This window comes from Pseudochaenichthys georgianus, chromosome 4 (genome assembly GCF_902827115.2).
Source record: "Pseudochaenichthys georgianus chromosome 4, fPseGeo1.2, whole genome shotgun sequence".
In the NCBI taxonomy this organism is placed as follows: Eukaryota; Metazoa; Chordata; class Actinopteri; order Perciformes; family Channichthyidae; genus Pseudochaenichthys; species Pseudochaenichthys georgianus.
Genome location: NC_047506.1, coordinates 45,082,554 through 45,102,884, shown reverse-complemented (window position 1 = coordinate 45,102,884; position 20,331 = coordinate 45,082,554). Strand labels below are relative to the sequence as shown.

The 20,331-nt window shown below is 41.8% G+C and overlaps 1 protein-coding gene across 1 annotated transcript in view; it reads left to right on the top strand.

Annotated features, from left to right (window-relative positions):
• Positions 1–7,621: 7,621 nt before the first annotated feature.
• The window catches only part of LOC117445635 (small glutamine-rich tetratricopeptide repeat-containing protein alpha-like), a 41,220-nt gene continuing 28,510 nt past the window's right edge, over positions 7,622–20,331 (top strand). Inside the window, exon 1 of the mRNA XM_034081403.1 lies at positions 7,622–7,785. The gene's annotated coding sequence lies outside the window, so the exon portion shown is untranslated. The remainder of the gene's footprint in view (positions 7,786–20,331) is intronic.

Here is a 20,331-nt window from a genome sequence, read left to right as displayed (position 1 = left end):
CATAGTCTATTGCCTTAATCAATATCTAGTCAACTCTAAAATACCACATGCATTGGCATGATAATATTATTTTGACAAGTGGGGTATTCACCTGGTGTTTCCAGAAGATAGACGTAGATGCTGCCAATATCGACCGAAGGCCACTTTCGAGGGTCGTTTTTCCATACATCTGCAGGCAGTCTGTAAGGGCAATCCGACAACCCACACAGCTCTAGTTTACGCTGGTAACGACCTAGAGCACACCCCTCAAGTCCAGAGATGTAATCCAAAGACATGCAGCGATTTCTTCAGTTGTTAATTCAGAAAAAAAATCTAGTGCGCTCTGCCTGGCTACGTTAGCTAGCTGTTTACATTAGCACCTCCAGGATATTAGCACCTCCAGGAAAATGGCGGATTTATATATCTATGGCGCGCGTTGCATTGTGGGTAGCTCGTGACGTCACTATGTGTGAAAGAATAATGGATATATTGCACATGTTTGCTATAATTCATTATCATACTACATGGGCTGTATGATTAAATCTTGTACCGTAAATGTTGTATTAAATAAAGTTAATATTACTTATAAGTATATATATTATATATATATATACAGTGCAATCATTCTTTCATGCTAATTGAAGCTCTGTTGCTTGGATATCACTAGATCCTGTTACAGCGTAATATAAGTACATAACGATTGATGTGAACATTAGCATAATTACTAGCTAGCCGATAGCTGCTAACTGCCGCCTCGTTATCAAATCCATCATAATAACAAATCATTACCATGCTGTCATGAACGTGCAGTGCTGTTACGTGTACGCAAATTGATGTGCTTGATGTTAACGAGCATTTTGGTTAAAGTTGCGCATGCGCTATGAGCGCACATACGGGTACTTCTCAGGCATGCCGGGTAATCTGTGACGTTTCACTCCCTCAAAAGTTGGGCCATTTTATCATCATGCGCTAATGAGCAACTCTCATAGGAATGAATGAGGCCCCGCCTCCCACGCTGTATCCAGGGTTGCGTTCCAATAATCCAAAAATCAGCTTAAGTTCTAACCATAGTTAGATAGTTAGCTATGGTTCTAACCCTATCTCCTATTCCTTGACCTCTGAGTGAAACGTCGCGGGGTTAAGGGATAGTGGATAGGTGAATTCAAAAGGACTTAGGAGAAGAGACTGCGGTACTTTAGAGAATCCGACTGCACTTTCACTATCCGACGTGTTTATGATGCGCCAGCGGACGTCATGAATGTGCGTCTGCTGCTGTGGGGAAACTATGGAAACTACAGTTTTCTATAGCGGACTACAACATGGATGTTTAATAAGAACGAGGGACTACTGTAAACTCATCTAGAGACTCTGCACCGTGCTCTGATGCTGTTGCTTTGCGTTATGAACGTGGACAACAGAGAAACATATTCTTCATGACCAAAGTTGGAATTGAAATAAAAAAGGAAAGTTAAACTTATGCTCGTCGTCACCCTCTCCCTCCGGTCCACATCAATACAAATGATCCCAATATGTATGATTGTATGAACTATGAAAAGATCTTAAAATAAATACAAATGTATTTATTATAAACGTTAGTCCTTAACATCTATCACTGTGTATATCACCATTCAAACATCTTTTAAAAGTTGAACAAACCCCACACAGCTCAGTAAACACTGTGAAATATTGACTTTATTTGATCATTTCAGTAAAAACTAACGTTCATATTTCTCTCTTTGATTATAATACTGATGAACGTTCAAAACAAAGCACTTTGGCAACTTACCACATACGTTTTAAAATGCTTAATAAGCACCGCAACTTTCATGATATCATTTCTCGGTCATAATCGGTTGTTTCCGTGCTGCGGCTGCAATGCATTGTGGGGCAGCATTTTCTCCTCTCCTTTCGGTAAGGGAGGTCCAGTGGTTCCTAAGCTCAAGGAGGTTATAAAGGAAGTTTGAAACCTCCTTTCCTTTCATTTAGAGCAGTGCTTCTCAAAGTGTGGTCCGCGGACCACTGGTGGTCCGTGAGCGCTCCCTAGTGGTCCGTGAGTATTTCGGTACAATTTCACATTTGAAATAAATAAATACATTTCAGTTTTCCGCACTCTCGCGGGAATATCTCCGCAATGGAGCGAGGTTAAGTTTCACTTTCGATTGCATGATATAGCCCAGCACAACATCTTCGTCACACATGTTGCCACTTGTTTGTACCATTTTCAGACGATTTGTAATCTGTTCTAGAAAAATGATGTGTTTTTTGATATTTGTGGAGTCAGGTGGTCCACGAGTGTTTTTTTATTGGTTAAGTGGTCCTTTGTATGAAAAAGTTTGAGAAACACTGATTTAGAGAATTGGAACGGCACTTAACATGGCTGCCACCAGGGACGTGCACAGACATTTGGAGGGGCTATTGCTCTGAACTGGAAAAAGGGCCTCCCCCCCGATAAAAAACACAAGACCTTTTGAAAATTGTAACTTGTTTTTAATGTAAAAGAAACCAAACGATTATTACATCAACTAGATTGAACAGTAATTCACATCTCATAACAAAATAAGAGAAGGTGACTACTTGCATTCGGTAACTTGATTTTAAAAATGAAAACCAGGGACATTTTTGGTTTTGCGGTCCATATCTCATTAAAATATCTAATGTTAGTAACTATTAAAGACAAAATGGGGACAATTCTGTTTTAATGTAGTTTGACCATTGTAGTCCAGACATACTGATAAAATAGGGCCTCTAACTAATTACCTTAAATAAACTCACTAATTAATTAAACCAGTTCAATACACATTATTCTTATCATTCTTTATGAGCGCATTAACGGTAAGGTATCTAATTACTTATTTATTTAGTATTCCATAACTTAATAACAGAGATGGTCAAACTAAAGTGGTAGAGACATGCAGTGATGTACCTGAACGCGTTCAATGAACGATCGTTCATGAACGCGTTCATATTTTGGGCGAACGTGAACTGAACGTACTGTATTTCCGCTAGATGAACGTAATTGAGAACGCGTTCATTCTCAGCGGTGTATAACGGCGTTCAAAAGTGCGTTCATTCTCAGCACTGTATTATAACGGCGTTCAAAAGTGTACCAGATTTCATATGCCTTTCAGCCGAAAACCCAGTTAAAACACACCGTAAACAGGCTTCAAAATAATGCGGAAAACCACCCAATTTGGCAACAGCAAGCTGCCTGTGACGCGTACGCGCCTGTCACCCCTGGCTGTCGCACTAAAATATAAATATACTAAATATATCAGACTCCTCACAACAAACAATGTGGAACCGCGGAACCGGCGAGCATTGAATGAATGAATGAATGAATGAATTAGTATGGACGAAGCCGAGAGCAGCTGCAGCAGCACTCGCTCAGAGTGAGACTCTACGGCAGGGGTGGGGAACCTCCGGCCTCCGGGCCGTATACGGCCCGCGAGACAATTTGGTACGGCCCTCGAGGTAATTTATAAACACACGCAAAAAATAAAAAAATGAAAGAAATCTAGACCGCAAAATAATTAAACAAGGAAGTGCCTGTTTTTCCTGGCCAAGGTCAGGGTCCTTGAACACAACACGAGCCTAACGTGTCATCACGTGGTATATGTCTCGACTGACAGGGGTGCAGTTCTGACGGAGAGCACCAGAACGCCACTCCAGCACTTCAGAAATTGCAGTACCGATAAGTCCATACACATGCCGCAGTTTCTGCGTGTCTGTGTCTTTAGTTGAAAGCCCAGTGGCGATCTGCTCATCTGTCAGACAGTCAATAACTTTGTTGTTATCATTAGCATCTGGTTAGCTAGCTATGCTAACGAATATAAGAAGCTTTGTCTACAACCAGTGAGGTAAAGGCACATCTTTATATGATCATTATAGTTATAAAAAAAATAAGAGAATAAAGTAAACAGGTATAAAATACTATATGATAGTTATTAATAAAGAAGAATACAGTTTGAAAGGGGAGTGATTTGTCAAATATCCATAAATTAAAAGAAAATCTGCTTACAGTTGTGTTTGGGTGTTGAGAGATGTGTCCATAGCTCTCCTAATGTTGCTCTCAAAGTGCACCAGATTGATGCTTTTAACTTCAACATTTAAAAAAAATCTTCCCAGGGGAGCATGCCCCCCGGATCCCCCTAGAGGAGGTTAGGTCCCCCCCCCACTTAAATCATGTTCACATGGATAGGAAACTAAATACATTTGCACACATCTTGTGTCCATATCTTTCTGTGTTGGTGGTCACGCCACACCGTGCACGTGCATGCATACGCGAGTCATGGTGAGATATCTGGATTAAGAGGTTGCTTTTTCTTTGCACAGAATGAAATGAATGGGCTGTGATTTTAGTTTTTTTAAGCAGAGGTCAATAACTTGTACGGCCCTCTGAGGATATTGTAAAAATTGAAATGGTCCATTAACATCGTACAGGAGACAAATAATAGCTCGCAGCAACGTATTGAAAAAAGAACTATGAACTATAAATTAGTTCATTTTTGAAACCATGAACTTTAGTTCAACATTTTGAATTATGAACTATGAACTGAACTAGTTCATTTTAAAATGTGTGAACTGTGAACTGAACTAGTTCATGTAGAAAGTGAACTTTCCCAACACTGGAGACATGGCAGAAATCCTACAATGAAGCGGGACCTTGAACTGTTCACCCGTGAGAGGGCGATCAAGAAAAGAGAGCGAGCGGGCCCGTTGAGGGAGTTTGCAGATGAAAAGACACAGAAAGACAGAAGCTCAATAACAACAAGTAGGCTATATTTAGGTGTTTTTTTGTAAATCACCGACGCTATCAAGAGGAAGTTAAGTCCCCTGGTTTGTCCCTTATACCCTGACTGCCATGTGAGAACTCAAAATCAAGTTTCCAAAATCCGACACTGAGGTGGCCGTAACGCACGGCAGATGACAGCGCTGACAAAGTGTGTTTCCCGCAGCGAGACGCTACAATACTAATTGTGGGCTTATCATGTTGATTCGGCCACAACAGAAACAATAAAAACAAACTCTCGCTCTCTCCAGAGGGGCAGGTCAGCCAGAAAGGCAAAACGGGCCGTTGCCCGGGCAACATTAGCCCGTACCTGTGCACGTCCCTGGATGCCACTGACGTACTTCCGGGTCATTTCACTTGGTTAGGAAGGTTCCTAAGCTAAATGGACTATTGAAACGCAACCCAGTTCTTATTATACATCCATGTCTCGCACATCCACACTGCAGATCGGGTAGTGACAGTGACAACGACAACATTTACCCTCCTCGACTCCCCTCCTCGACTCCTATACTCAAGACTTAAGAGGCTTCTCAATACTCAAATTTCCCCTCCTCGACTCCTCGACTCCTCGGTCCTCCGGTAGTGACCCGGAAATGAATTTCAGCGCGCCATTTTGAAGGACGTCTCATTTCTCTAAATGCACACCGAGGACCGAGGATCGAGCGTCGAGGAGGCTCTCTGGAGGAGCTATAACCGAGGATACACTGATGGTTCCTCCACGGCTCCTCCGCGGATGCATTTCCGGGAACGGTGGAGGCGTGACGCACGGCCGGACTTATCTCAGCCAATGACAGCTCTGCATGCATCCCCTGGATATTATTTTAGAAACTGCTCTCATCGCAACGCGATGTTTACAGTGAGAACAGCTGTGAGGTCCTGCAGAAAGCAGAGCAGTGTGTAAAATATATATCACTCAGTAGAACAGGCCTACTCTCTTTATTTGCTTTAGTTTAGTAGATATCTACAAACAAAGAGTCGATATTTTTCTAAAACCATTTAGTGCTTCACATAATAAAATACACAACGGCTGTAGCCTGATTATGCTTTAGGAGCTGTAGGTGTGTGTGGTACAGTGTGTAGGTGTGTGTGTGGTAGGTTACAGTGTGTAGGTGCGTGTTGTACAGTGTGTCGGTGTGTGTTGTACAGTGCGCAGATGCGGCGGACAGACAGGTCTCCGTTGGTTTGGTGTCCTCTGCTTACTTTTAATACTTGCAAATACAACTTTTGGCCTGTAATTTCAATTCCCCATTTCAGCGACCAGAGAGAGGGGGGGGGATATATCCAGTCTCTGATTGTGTTACGTTATTATGAGAGTGCTCTCATACTTTAAATTGCATATATTTATATAAATATATTTGTGTGTGTGTGTGTGTCCGCATCTGTAGCCTGGTATTGCCTCATTATACCGCACTCTCAATGAATTCAAAGTAAATATGTGGGGGAACAATGTTCAGCTGATCCAGCAGAGATTATAATATATGACAAAACACTCACAGCTGATGCAGCTGTTGCCACGTAATAATGAACGGACGTCGCTTTAATATGACCGCTCAGAGGAGAGGAGTTCTCATTTCTTTAAACGTCTGCTGCTTCCCCTCCTCTCTCCTCGGTTCCCCTCCTCGGTCCTCCGCTCGCATCTCCTGTGGGCGGGTCTAAGTATCGAGGAGGGGAGTCGAGGAGGGGAGTCGAGGAGGGGAAATTTGAGTATTGAGAAGCCTCTTTTGTCCCGCCCACAGGAGATGCGAGCGGAGGACTCGAGGAGTCGAGGAGGGGAAATTAGAGTATTGAGAAACCTCTACTGACACCGGCTCGGGGTCCTTCTCACTTGGTTAAATTGAATCCTTGCGTCCCTCACTTGCGTCGTTTCCCTGCGACTAGTCCCTCCCACCAGGGAAGCATGGAGAGATGCAAGGAAACCACGAGAAGCAGGGAAATGAGTTTTAAGAGCAATGGGACGTCCTTTCCTCCGGAGCGTCATGTGAAGCGACGATGACGCTGCACAGCTGATCGTCTGACAGCAGCCAGCTCTGTCCCCGTTATTTCCACACACACCCCCGCCTCTGTTAGTACACATTTACTGACACAAACATTTGTATCATCTGTTGTAGACCCAAATAAATAAAATAAAATAAGAACTCATTCTCAAAAAAGATAAACGCCATTCTTAAAATGTATAAACGAACAATAGTTTGATTAATATTGATTAGAGTGCACAAAATAAATAAAAGAATTCAGAGAAGAAAAAGAGATTATGTTATCTATTAAAACCCAGTTAGAGTAACATTCATTGGATTGCACACTTTGTTTGTTTGGATATGTAGCTAATTAACATTTTAAATAGCACGTAATGACTGACTGAATGGAAATGACAATAAATGAAAATGTAAAACGAAAAAAGCGATCATGAATGTTTCCAAAAAATGAATAAAATGATTTTTGACCACTTTGTTGTTCAGATATATCACATATTTGTAACTAAATGATACATTAATTGAAACAAAACACGGTATAAACTGAGGAGTGACTCCCGTGAGGTTTATGTATTTTCTTCACTCCGCTGGGAAACTGCTCTCATGTCAAGAAGCATCAGATCAGTGCATGCACTGCCTAGTCCAATCAGTGAGCGATACACGGTAAGGGGGCGGGGCGAGTGTCTGAGGATTTCATCGAAGGATGGTCTGGTGGTTCCTCGGTTATAGCTCCTCCATTATCGCTCCTCGCTCCTCCAAAAAATAAGGCCATTGGGACGCTACTCAAGATGGCGCAGACAAATCAACTTCCGGTGAGACCGAGACCGAGGAGCGAGGAAATGAAAAATAAGAGAAGTGAGAAAGGGCCTTGGCATGGATCTGACGCCGGAAACGAATGAATCCACACCGGCGCCTACGCATGACGACATAACTCCAAGCCAAGCTAATTAGCTAGCTGAATGACGGCTACGAATACTCGAAGGATCGGAGCTAACGTGAATTCATCCTTATTCGGGCTAATCTACAACTGAACCATAGAGACAACTGGTAGGAAAAACCCACTACTGTGTCCTCATGTTATACCAGGCAGCATGCCGGTCTTCAAACAAATAGGACAGCACCGCTGGAGTCAACGGAATCTAATAAGCTAGGTCGCTAGCTACTTAGCATCGTGTCGTTATAGGAAGGAGACCATGTCACGCCAAACCCTTAGAATACTCTGAAAAAATAACAGGGTCTTGCTTCTTCGTAAAACCATACACCTATTAGAACAGACGTTGAAACATACAATGAGCTGTCAAAACACTGTAATTTGGCATATGTTAGTAACACTTAAAAATAGCGACTTAGTAGGAGTTATAAAGCGACTGCTGTAAATGAAACAGTAATGAGTTTGCTCATCTCCTCGGTGACTACCTGTCACCTGTCTAGTATACCTTGAAGATGGAGGCTTCCACCCATAATAACTGTGCCCATTTGTACACCTCCTCTCCTAGAGTTAAACTGCTATAATTATATCCTGTATTGGTAACACTTTATTTTACAAGCAATGGTGATCTAGTAGTTAACCAAATCCCAGCAGACTAACTGCAGCTAACCTGCTTACTTTTGTTTATGGGAAATCCAAGTTAAAAATTCCGTTTCAACATTGGCTTCTTATATCTGACCTACACTCAGCTGTTTGCTAGGTGGCTTTTAGTTGTTCACATGATTCATATAACGTTACCAAGATGGCTAGTGTTAGCATTACTTAAACAGTCGAACCGATTATACTTAGACCGAGTTTCTAGACAATTCTAAAAGCTAAAGGGGGAGCTTAAGTGTGTGTGTGTGTGTGTGTGTGTGTGTGTGTGTGTGTGTGTGTGTGTGTGTGTGTGTGTGTGTGTGTGTGTGTGTGTGTGTGTGTGTGTGTGTGTGTGTGTGTGTGTGTGTGTGTGTGTGTGTGTGTGTGTGTGTGTGTGTGTGTGTGTGTGTGTGTGTGTGTGTGTGTGTGTGTGTGTGTGTGTGTGTGTGTGTGTGTGTGTGTGTGTGTGTGTGTGATCTTTTACTGCAGTTCAAGTACCTGTAACACAATGGTAAAGTACTCCACTAATACCACAAGTCCTACGTTTTTCGGTTGATATAACTGCTGCCAGCTGGTGGAAAATATTTTTGGTGGGGCTATGGAAATGGTGACCAAACCATACTAGGGTGGTCCGGGGGGATGCTCCCCCGGAAGAAAATGTTGAGCAATGACCCCTTAAATTAGGACTTCTGGTGATGTTAGATATTAAAAATATGAGATCATCCATAATCTTCAGTATGAATTTTCCAAAATGTCCAAATACCTTGTCCTGGACATAGTTTCTACAGTATAAACTGTGCAACAGTACAGTAGGCCCACACAAACTGCAGAACACTGGTGCTTTGGGAACACTCAAATGATTTAATTCCCATTATTTAAAATCAGGAGACTGAATACGAACTGTGTGTGTGGCCAACCCTCCAGATTTTCGCGGGAGACTCCCAAATAGGGCTGGGCGATTTGGCCTAAAAATAAAATCTCGATTTTCTTTTTTTCCTAACTAATGGTCAATTTTCGATTTAAACCTCGTTTTTTTTCTGTTTTTTTCTAAACAAACCAGACCAAGGCAACATTTAAATACATTTTTTCTTTAATAACACAATAAAATAAATGAGATTACCAAGTAGTCTAGGCCTATGTGAACAAATCAGTTGTTCAAGAATAAAAAAAATAAAATAAAAACAGCACCACGGCACTTGGCTGTCATTAATGTGCAAAGATTTTTTTTAAATCAAACTGAACAAAAAATCTCTTGTAAGCCATCCCTGAAAAAAAAAAAAGAATAATAAAAAAATACCCTCAAACAAAATAACATCCCTTTAACTTTCTAGGAAGTTGTCTTTCTACAGACCTTACACAGAACAGTTGTTTGTTCTATGTATGACCGCTTGTACCCGAACCACTTCCATACAACTGAAGTAGCACCTTTTTTAGGAATGAGTTCTTCCTCATCTGTGTTCGTGGACATTTTTATGGTACGTCTGTCGGTGAAGCGGTGAATGTGATTGTAGTAGGCTATGTGACTACCCGATCTGCAGCTCTGCACATGTGCACAGTGTTATAAATTAAAATCAATGTTTTTGATGGCATAAAGTACCTTAAACATACCGTCAGTTTAAATGCTGTTTTATACTGAAAAACCAGAAGTTCTCGTGCATAGAGGTGAATTTAGTAGCGATATGACACGGAGTGTTGCACATCGAAACCTACTGATTTCAACACTACAACTACTGTATAGACGTCGAGATATTATTATTGCTGAATATTAAATGAAGGTACAGTTTATTTGAATACGTTTGTTTACAGACGTGGGTAGCATGAGACAACATCCGGAACTACCAGAAATGAAACCAGCCGTGAAGTTTTTCCTGTATTGAGTATTGATTACAGTGTTCAAAATAGGGGTGCAACAACTAATCGACTTAATCGATTAAAATCGATTACCAAATTAGTTGCCAACTAATTCAGTCGTCGATTCGTTGGTGACGTCATCACGTGCGTTTTACGCGACGTTAAACTACAACGTTATCGGTACTGGAGACATTTAAAAAATATATGTCATGTATTATTGATACAAAAACATTATATCGCAGTCTTAGTGTGGCCAGCTCATTTATAATATGTAAAAAGACAAACAAATGCGTCTATGATGTATTTTCGATCAGACGAGATCTCTCTCCCTGGTCTGTGTGCGAGGGGGCGGGGCCGTTTACACACACGCGGCTGCTACATGCAGCAACACACTGCGGAGATGGCGGAGAGAACGCCGCTCCGAGGTGTGGTTAAACTTTACCCGTCTCGATGCTCGTTGCCAAAAGTGCAATAAGAGTTTAGCATGTAAGGGCGGTAACACGAGCAATTTGTCTAAACATTTAGCAAAAGTGCTCCACATCCAGACGGAGGAATGCACCGGGTTCGACTGTCTCTCTAGCAGCTCTGTAGCCCCATCCACGAGCAACGTTTCCACGTCAGGTGTTCTGTATGCTAGCAGCAACACACGGAGTTAACACAATGATATAAACATGGGGTAATGATTTGAGGAAACTGAGTTAGTTAGTTTGTTAAAGTTTCAGCTATTCTGTTTACAATTCTGTCATCACATTATTTATTATTTGCTAAAACACTGTTGTTTCTTTTGATGTGAAATATTATTTATTTAATTTAAATGAAAAGCAATGTTCATTTTGTAAACAATTTGTTTAGTTAATTTAATAATATGTATTTTTGAATCAAGTATTCATCTTTATTGTCTTCATTGTTAGTTTCCACATGCCTAAAACAACCTCAAGCTAAATCTAAAAGTTGATGGCTAAATAAGAGCGTTTGAGAAATTGTGCAAGGCGTAATAGTCCGAATAGTCGATTAATCGTTTCATTAATCGATAGATTAATCGACTATCAAATTAGTCGTTTGTTGCAGCCCTAGTTCAAAACCATATTCAATGAAAAGTCATGAAAGAGATAAGGAGGAGAAAAGGCGTGTTTAGTTATATATGTAATGTACAATGTCTGAGTCCTCTGTTATGCTCAACAACGAACACAGCATAACAACAGCAGATCGGGCAGAGCTGCAGATCGGGTAGTCACAGGCAATGTGGCTGAGTTTTGTGCGCGTTCTGGAAAGTGAGAGAGTAAGCTACTACGGAGTCCCTTAAAGAGCCTGTGACACGGTTTTCCCCCATCATCCAAACCCATCAATTTGAGTACATATCGTCCCCTTGAAAACCGTTACTGAACTGATTTTGGATATTTGTACTTTGATAACCATTAATCTGCCTTCAATGTTGACAATTTTCTGGATCTTCTCGCGGATTCTTCAAGTCCCGCCAAATGATGGGTGACGTCATTGCGGGCACAGCGCTCCAGCTGCACCGTCCAGGATCCCAGCTTCTGCATGTAAACCTTTATATATATATACAGTCAGATGTAAACGCACAACGGCGCACACAGCAGCACGCTCAGACAGCGATGACAGGTTAATGTTGAACGTGTCTGAGAGCTCATATGAGGCTGAAGGATCGGTTTATGTTGTATCTGTTAGAAGTTTAGGAATGAGGTGCGTCAATATGGGCGATCATCTGGTCATGTAGCCAGTGGTGGAATGGGACTACAAATCATCCCGGGACTCTCGACCGGCCCACTTCGGTACGGTACCGCTAGTAAATTGTCAACGGGGGGAGTGGGGGATGTCAGGGGCGGCAGGTGCTGTATATAGTAAATGTAAATATGTAAATATTTGTGTCACTGCATCCTGGTAAAATACAAATATAATGTATAATGTCTGTGTCTTTGACATTAGCGCTGCTAGCCACCTGTGCCCTGTACTACGAAGCCAGTTCAACAGACCCTGGATATGTTTGAGTAACAAACAAACTAACAACAACAAACTAACAAACGAGATCTCGCTAAGCGGTCCGACGATGCTGGTTATCAACTCGGTAAATCAAGCCAGGGTTTCTCTCTCCAGCTGAGAGCGCGTTCACGTCTAAGACACGCGTGGATCTGACTTTAATTACATTTGTCTCGAGTGTTTCGTCAACATAATGTGTTAAATAATACTTCTGCATCCAGTCTGTGACACTGTGAGTGTTGCACGGCCAGATGAGGCTGGAGAAGCTGACTCAGATCAGGAAATATATGATATATTATGATATTATATGATCGATGATCTGATTGATGATGTAATATGAATGATAAGTGCGACACGTCGGCGTCTTCTCTGCATACGGCAGTTTAACCTGTATTTTCTTTATCCTGTAATATGACTTGAGAGATTTAAACTCCGCACACTGAGTTGATCTCTTTTCTATAGACGCCGGAGGCGGGCAGCGTCAGGTAAAAGAAGTTATTTAGCCTTCTCAAACCTGAGCCTCACGCGCCGCCTATGGGAGATGTGCTGGTGACTTATCCGACCGGCCCACTTCGGTACCGGCCCATCGGGATTCGTCCCGCCGATGGCCAGTCCACCACTGCACCCAGCCCACGTAAACTGTCAACGGGGGGAGCCTCGCTGCGGGGAAACGGTGGACCTAGTGTCCCGATCGGAGTGGGAATAATAATAATAATCCGTGCATTTTATCCATTAATTTCCCCAACATTGTGGTAAAAAAAACACACGTTTAATCCATGTTGGTGTACTACAACTACAAAAAGCATCGGTTTGTTTTCTCATCAATGCAGACCGGCTCAAACAAACGATCATTTAATGTATCATATGTTCGCCGAATTGACATGAAAGCACTAATAAATGTAGTTTCATCCACTTGAGTTTACAACCACAAAAATAATCGATATGTTTTTATATCACATCCGACGGGAGGAAATTCAGCAGCTCTCACTCCCGATTTTTAATCCTAATGTAATCATCATCTTCGCCACAATCATCTATGTTTATGTCGCCGGATTGACATGAAAGCACTGACAAATATGAATATACTGTAGTCAACTTCATTAAAACGTTATTAACGTGCCTGAACTCAGTAATTCACCATTTCTACGCATAACAACACACTTTGTCCGTGTTTGGCTCTCGAAGCGTTCCCGCATTGACGTCACTTCCGGCTTCCCCCAAAACTTCAAAATGAGTCGAAGGAATTTCCCCGCGATGTTCGAAATTATTGATATTTAACGGAACGGTATCGCTTTTTCTTTTTTAAACTGACGGTTCGAGATTACTAGTAGCCCAATATTTCATTGCACAACAGTTGTTGGGATGGTGTCACAGGCTCTTTAAAGCAAAACAAATCTGCGGAGTCTAGAAATGTTTTAAAATCGCGATTTTTCGGATCAGCCTTTTCACAAACCGTAGGAAAGTAAAAATGCAAATTAATTGTGAAAACCGAAAAAATCGCCCAGCCCTACTCCCAAATTCATTGCCCTCTCCCGGTTTCCTCCCGGGGTCATATTTCTGACAAAATCAGATTTACTCACAACTGTTTCCACTCGGACTTTAATACAGCTACACCATTGTTCGGTTTCCATGGTAGCGCGTCTCTTTAGTAGCGCGCGCAACTCAAAGTCTGAGAGGGTGAGGAATCACATAAAACTGAACAAGAATCGACAACTCGACCCTCTGCTCACTCCTTTCCTGTAAAATACAGGTCCATATGTCCATATGCTCCATGGTGCTACAGGCATTGACCTTACAACTACAATAAGCATGTAAATGTTAATCTCCAGCTCCGGTGATCCACTAGCACCCGGAGTCTCCACCTGCAGACGCAGCCATCCTCAACAACTACTGTAGCGTCACCTTGGATACGAGTCCAAACAACTCACAGACTGCATCGGGCGCTGAAATTGGCGCCCTATGACCATCAGATCTGACGACGCTGATTTGCTGAAATTATGTTTTGGCGGCATAGTTTACAGATGGCAATAGAGAACCGCAGTGACGCGTCCTAAACCCCGGAAGTAAGTTAGCATTTTTACCACTTCCGGTTCCTTCGACAAAAAGCAATGCATTTTCTCCATAGGATTTTGGAAAATAGCTTGAAATAAGGTCTGTGTTTGACACAAATTGAAGAGACGGATCACGTTTTGTTCTACGACATTAAATACATCAGCAGTGACCCCACTGTAGGGCTGTACAATTTAATCGATCTTGCGATATATATCGATATTTAGTTTTCCGAGAAAGTATCGATATTTCAGCCGCGGGTATCGATACATTAAGTCTGATAACTGTGTTCGTTATACTCGCGTCCAGGAGAGAAGCTTTATAAAGGAGACTAATTGAGTCTCTGAGAAGGTTCAAATGTATACTTGAATTAATAAAAAGCGCGGTAATGTTACAAGCAGAAGATGGTTCAGTCAGAAAAACAGCTGTGTTCTGGCTCTCGTGAGCGAGGGAAGAGAGCGAGCTCCACCTTTCCAGCTGTTAAATATCCTCTGCTGAATCCTCCCTGTGGGCCGGTTGGCGCTGCTGGGGATCGGCCCTCCACGTCTCCAGTGTTCGTTGTTGCGCATTACAGAGGATTCAGACATTGCACATTAAATATATAACTAAACACGCCTTTTCTCCTCCTTATCTCTTTCATGACTTTTCATTTAATACATTTTAAACGCTGTAATCAATACTCCAAAAATACCTCACGGCTGGTATCATTTCCGGTAGTTCCGAATGTTGTCTCATGCTACCCATGTCTGTAAACAAACGTATTCAAATAAACTGTACCTTCATTTAATATTCAGCAATAATAATATCTCGACGTCTATAGTTGTAGTGTTGAAATCAGTCGGTGTGCAACACTCCGTGTCATATCGCTACTAAATTCACCTCTATAGGAAATTGTATATTAGCCACATGCTAAATGCTAACCGGAGATGAAGGATTTTCAGAATAAAAGCTCAACAACTGGTTGTGCACAACAACTTCTGGTTTTTCAGTATAAAACAGCATTTCAACTGACGGTATGTTTATGGTACTTTATGCCATCAAAACATTGATTTTAACTTCTAACAAGTCCCATTCAAATCCCCCGTGTTCCGCCACCTGCTGCACCTTTTCATTCTCCATTGTCCATTGTGATACTGCACTTTACAGCTACAGTTTGCACTGTTTCAATAAATGAAACTAATTTTCTCACCACATCTTTTGATTCATTTTGTCCAGCATTTGCAAGCTGGAGACTCTCTGTCAGAGCCATATATTGTATAATTGATGCTTTCAGTTTTCAGTTGAATTAATTCAATCCAAGTCAATGGAACACTCACAAGATGTCACCAAAATCCCACTGTCCCTTTTAAAATCTTTCAGAAAATGATATAAGTGTATCGAATTATATCGAATCGTATCGTTGGCTGAATATCGTGATGTATATCGTATCGTTGGCTGAATATCGTGTATCGTATCGTATCGTGAGATTAGTGTATCGCCACAGCCCTACCCCACTGGTGATCTTTGAAGAGTTTAGGTGTCTGAAAAACGATGGTTGTTAACATGTGGCTGAATAGGATTACAGAAGTTGTCGAGGCCGTTGTACGTCATTACACCAAAAACGTAAACACTCCCGCTAAGTTTGTTTGCCCTGTTCTGCTTGAAAGTATTGATGTGTTGGTCGCGAACGAGCCGATTCTTTTGAACGGCTCTTTGGTACGAACGAGGGGAACCGAGTCCTACTTGGTGAGAGCCGTTATCGTTCAATCGTTGGTCCGCACTCACTGCCTGCCAAAATCCACTCGCCTTTTAAAAAGCTTGATTTTGTTCCCCAAACGTATTCTGTGAAGACCCGCCCCTACTCTGATTGGTAGGTTTCAGCACGAGGAGTGAGATGGGGTGGGTCTTCACGGAATACGCGAGAGAGAGAAGTCATAACAAGTGGTACAGGACAGGTAGAGGACGTGTTTTTCGGATGGAAAATGAGCCAAACGTGAAAACGCAGCAGCACTTGGATGCACTTCAACCAAAACCCAGGCAGTGATAAAGCGCACCATTTGTAAAGGCAAAATACCCTTTAAAGCAGGGTCAACAAATAATCTCCATCGCCACTTAAAAACACAGTATCTAATATTAAGAGTTGCATGAATTTCATTCAAGGCAAGGCAACTTTATTTACTTAACACATACAGAGGATACATTCAAAGTACATTCACTGACATGAATGACATGGATATGGCGCCACCTTGTGTCATGTTTACAATGCCAATTATTGACATTAGGTCTGGCAATACAGTCAATCATTATCCTGGTGATTATTTCTTGGGATGTCCCGATCACCTTTTTTTGCTCCCGATCCGATTCCGATCATTTGATTTGGACGATCTGCCGATACCGATTTTTCCCGATCTTTATGCAATGCATTGAGAAAAAAAAGGTAACATAACGGCTGGTCATCTAATGCGATGAATTCAGCTATCTTGGCTGTTATTTTTTTGGCCTTTTCACTGTTCTGGGGCAGTTTCTCTTTCCTTTTAAAAGTCTCTGAAAGTGTTGGTTGTTTCAGTGCCGTTACCTGAGTGGCCGCTGTGTACTCGTCGTGTTGTTGTTGGTGTTTGTTTCTCAGGTGGCGTATTAGATTGGTCGTGTTGAACGTAGCTCTGTTCTTTCCACCACGCGGAATCTCCGCCTTGCAAACATTGCATCTGGCTGTTACACTGCCTTCGCTTTCAATTTTATAATACTTCCAAACTCCTGACATTTTCTCTGTCCCGACTCCCGAGTCACCAGCTGAACGTAGCCTCTCGTTAGCTTACTGCTACTATTAGACACTGCGCCCACTCTGTTGCCAGATTTCAGAGAAATAAGCAACCAGGTCTGAAAACAAGCCCAAAAGAAGCAACACATATGTAATGTTGTGTAATTTTAAACCAAAACTAAGGCCTCAGGATGACTTTAAGACGTGAACATGGTCATTTTTGTTTTGTAACATTAAATAAAATTAATAAAAATATTTTATAAAAAAATAATAATAATTCCCGATCCCCGATTTTTTTCTCCCGATTCCGATCTTTTGAAAATCACGTGATCGGCTCCGATCACGTGATCGGATCGGGACATCTCTAATTATTTCGTAGATAAACCTAGTAACCCCTTTAAAAAAACGGCTCTTTCGAACAGCTCTTTCAAAGGAACGGAGCCATAAGATCCGGCTCCCTTCAAAGAGCCATAATTCCCATCACTACTTGAAAGCAAGTTGTGATGGGAACCTTAGCAAAATGCGCTCTTGCAAACTGTTAAAACAAACGTTTCAACTTGTACAATTTTTAATGTGTAGTTTTTAATATGGATCTTAAGTTGTGTGACGTTGAAGCAGCGATCCTGTTGTAGTTCGTTTATAGCATAACCTTAGCATTTTGCTTCTTGTGACTAGATTTATGATTAGAAAATTATAAAAGTAGGGTAGACATGTGGATATTATCCGGCTGAACAAAACGTGATCCGTTTCTTGAATGTGTGTCAACCACAGACCTTATTTCCTATGGAGAAATTGCATTGCTTTGTTGACGAAGGAACTGGAAGGAGTTTACATCCGGGTTTTAGGACGCGTCACTGTGGTTCTCTATAGGGCTGCAACAAACGACTAATTTGATAGTCGATTAATCTATCGATTAATGAAACGATTAATCGACTATTCGGACTATTATGCCTTGCACAATTTCTCAAACGCTCTTGTTTAGCCATCAACTTTTAGATTTAGCTTGAGGTTGTTTTAGGCATGTGGAAACTAACAATGAAGACAATAAAGATGAATACTTGATTCAAAAATACATATTATTAAATTAACTAAACAAATTGTTTACAAAATGAACATTACACACACATTAAATGGTGTGCGGCCGTGAAGCCAGGACAGTAAACAAACATGTCGTCGGTAGTATGGGACTATTTCAAAGTTTCAGAGCTAAGGCCCTGACACACCAAGCAGTCACCAGAGGACTAGCCGACGCTGAAGTCGGCTGTTGCCTGGCCGTGTTCTCCTGCGTTTTGGCCATGTGTCGCACGGGAACACACCGCACCGACTTCAGTGCATGAGTGGCAATAACTCTCCTTACCAGCAGGCGGCGGTAGTGTGTATTCGTCATTCAAAAGAGGCAACAACCGGAAGACAGAGAAGAAGAAGAAGAGTATCTTTTCTCCGTAATATCATACAGAGCTGGCCTCTCCTGGATCAAGGTGATGAGCAGGTCTTCGTTTGCATCATTCCAGATCGCCATGATGAGATGAAAATGAATAGCAGTCTGTGTGTGCCTTCTTAAATCGTTTGTTTACATCCCTCACTTCCGCTTCGCTTCTCATGCACTGATTTGCTAGCTGAACAGCCAATCAGAGTGATTATTTGGTCCGACTGCCAGACCCGATGCATGGCCGATTCAACATGTTGAATCGGCCATGCATCGGGTCTGGCAGTCCAAATAAGGCGTGTCACGGTCGACGGTGCGGGACACACCAACCTGACTACGGCGCCGCGAATGCCCGACGGCCTCTGACGGCCTCTGACTCCCAAAATCGGGTTGGTGTGTCAGGGCCTTTAGATAGTTCGCTTGCTATTTGTATTAACAAATGCAATGCAGAAGTTCCACGAGGAGGGAAAAAGGCAACGAGCTATAATACTTCCAACCTGATTAGTCACCTGAAACATCGCCATCGCTACGATGGTGTGTTAAAAGCGTACGAAGGCACCGGGGCTTTTACCTATATCGACGAGGCTTTTGAAAAAGGCACTTTATTTGGGAAAATAAATATGGTCACTTTGAAGAGTCAAAACTGTTCTTGGCTTTGTTGTGTTCATAGTAGTAATGCTCATGTCATTTGCTCACTACTAGTCTTTTTTTACCACCAGGTGTGCAAAAACTACAGGTACATTTAATATATATATTATATTATTATCGGTTATCGGTATCGGTCTTGAGAAGCAGGAAGTTATCGGTATCGGTTTCAAAAAACCAATATCGTGCATCCCTAAATATTTCACATCAAATGAAACAACAGTGTTTTAGCAAATGGTATTAAATAATGTGATGACAGAACTGTAAACAGAATAGCTGAAACTTTAACAAACTAACTAACTCGGTTACCTCTAATCATTACCCCATGTTTATATAATGAGTTAGCTCCGTGTGTTGCTGCTAGCATACAGAACACCTGACGTGGAAATGTTACTCGTGGATGGGGCTACAGAGCTGCTAGAAAGACAGTGGAACCCGGTGCATTCCTCCGTCTGGATGTGGTGCACTTTTGCTAAATGTTTAGACAAATTGCTCGTGTTACCGCCCTTACATGCTAAACTCTTATTGCACTTTAGGCAACGAGCATTGAGACGGGTAAAGTTTAACCACACCTCGGAGCGCGCTCTCTCCGCCATCTCCGCAGTGTGTTGCTGCATGTAGCAGCCGCGTGTGTGTAAACGGCCCCGCCCCCTCGCACACAGACCGGGGAGAGAGATCTCGTCTGATCGAAAATACATCATAGACGCATTTGTTTGTCTTTTTGCATATTATAAACGAGCTGGCCACATATAAAGTTTAACCACACCTCGGATATAATGTTTTTGTATCAATAATACATGACATATATTTTTTAAATGTCTCCAGTACCGATAAAAAGACCAATAACGTTGGAGCTTAACGGCGCATAAAACACACGTGATGACGTCACCAACGAATCGACAACTGAATTAGTTGGCAACTAATTTGTTAATCGATTAAGTCGATTAGTTGTTGCACCCCTAGTTCTCTATGTGTTGGCTGCTGCTGCACTGGCTGAGGGCTCCTTTCTTAGCGCCCAGACGAGAGAGGGTAATGATACACGCTGCGGCCAGGCAGGAAACATGTAACTTATCAGTAACTTTAGACATCGTAACACAATTTTAAACGAGATTTTATTGTAGATTATACATTTTACTGATACCAATTATATAATATTTACCTTGTTTATTAAAATAAATATATATATTCTTTTTAAATATATATATATATTTTTTTTAATGACAATCAACATGTGGGAAGAGAGGCCCCTATGGGCCTGCCGCCACTGACTGCTGCATTAATTCGTTTTTTGCATTTTACTTCTGCAGATGTATGATGCTGTGG